This window comes from Microtus ochrogaster, chromosome 6 (assembly GCF_000317375.1).
Source record: "Microtus ochrogaster isolate Prairie Vole_2 chromosome 6, MicOch1.0, whole genome shotgun sequence".
In the NCBI taxonomy this organism is placed as follows: domain Eukaryota; kingdom Metazoa; phylum Chordata; class Mammalia; order Rodentia; family Cricetidae; genus Microtus; species Microtus ochrogaster.
The window spans coordinates 23,675,367-23,677,228 of record NC_022013.1 but is presented as its reverse complement, the minus strand read 5'-3'; positions in this window follow the sequence as shown (position 1 = coordinate 23,677,228).

The window sequence follows — 1,862 nt, the reverse complement described above, 5'->3', positions numbered from 1 at the left end:
CAGTGGTATCACACGTGGTTAATCCCAGCACTCGGAGGCAGGGGGCAGGTGGATGGATCTTTTAATTCAAGACCAGCCTGGTTTACAGAGTGAGTTCCAGGACAGCCAGCACTACACAGAGAAGCCCTGTCTCGAAAAACCAATAAACAAACTAAATAAATAAAAGGCAATAGAGTGTCTGGGCATGGCAGTACATGCCATTAATCCCAGCACTTAGGAGGCAGAGACAGACTGACTTCTGAGTTTGAGGCCAGCCTGGTCTATATAGTAAATTTCAGGCCAGCCAGGGCTATATAGTGAGACCTTGCCTCAAAACAAGGCTCTGTAGTCCAGGCACTTGCTTCTAAGCATGGGAACCTGAGTTCACACTCCAATATCCTTATGGTAGAAGGAGAAATCCAACTCCAAAAATTGTCCTCTGACCTCCACATGGTTGCTGTGGTACACTTGCACACACACACACACACACACGCACGTACACATAACCCTGCCCCTCTGCTATGCTCATCCCTCTGTGTGTTAGTAAGGCAGAGGGAGGGGCTCCAGACCTGATCAATCCGCCTCCCATTCTCCAGCATGAAAACTAGAGCAGGAAAGCACGTGGGAGCCAGACCAGAATAATGAGATGCTGTATGTAAGGATCCCACAATCTCTCTGAAGAACTCAGCAGGGGCCATCCTAGTGCTTCTGGGACAGTCAGGGGACAGCCAGCCAGAAAGTGAACCAACACAGGAGAAATGGTGCTGTCAGTGTCCCTGGCCCCATTTCCCGCTGACCAGAAAACACTCTATCCCTGGAGTTTCCAGATGGCTGCCAGTCCCCACGGACACTCCTTTCATAGTCTTACAGGAAGTAGGAAGCCAAGGAAAGGAAGGGAATGTCTGCTGGCCTTAGAGATGGGGTTGCAGATGTGTGCAGAGATGTAGGCAGACTGGTTGCTTAAATAAAATTTTGCTTCCTAAGGGTTTGAAAGAGAATTTGTGAGGCTAGCTTAGAGGTTAAGAGTGCTTGCTGCTCAATCATGAGGACCTAAGTTCAGATCTCAGGACTGTAATAACATCTGTGCACACAAATAGTAATCTGTTAATCTGTTTTTAATATGTGTGTGTGTGTGTGTGTGTGTGTGTGTGTGTATGTATAATGTTGTGGGAATTCATTCTGCCAATAGTTTTGGGTACTGGTCTTGGGGTGTGGCTTCTGTGTGCTAATATGATCTCTTATAGGGAAGAGGAGTCTCTCTTGCTCCTTTTGGACGGTAGAAGATCAAGTCCTGAGGAGGCAGGCTCTAGGCAGAGGAGACAGTAAACACGGAGAGCATCCTGGCCATGTCTGATGAGCAGCAAGGAGGCCTGTGTGGCTGGCAGAAGGTAAATGCGAGGAAAGGTAGTAGATAAGAATGGAGGGGCACTGGGGGACCCTCATGCTAGGCCATTGCTCTGCAGTTTGTCACCAAATGGAAGGAAGGAGTGTGGGGTGACGTGAGAGCCATGACAGTGTCCTTAGGGCTCCTTCTGGCCAGACCCTGATTTCAGTAAGGAAGCTGATGGAACAGCACAGGCATGATATGAAAACGGCTTGGTTCGGATGTGGGTAGAGGTAGTAAGATACAGTCTGGTCTTGGGTATCTTTTGAAGGTAGACGGAACAGGATTAACTGATAGACCATAATTAGGTATGCGCGGGAGAGTCAGGACAGCTTCCAGGTTCCCGGCCTGAGACACTAGGAGGAGTTACCCCTGACTGAGGGGGGTAGGTTGGAAGGACAGCAGGTATGTCTGGGAGAGGAGGAAGAGAACCTCAGTATCGAACACGTACAGTGGCGTCTTCAAGGTATCCAAGTAGAGAGCCCGTGAATACGGGAGC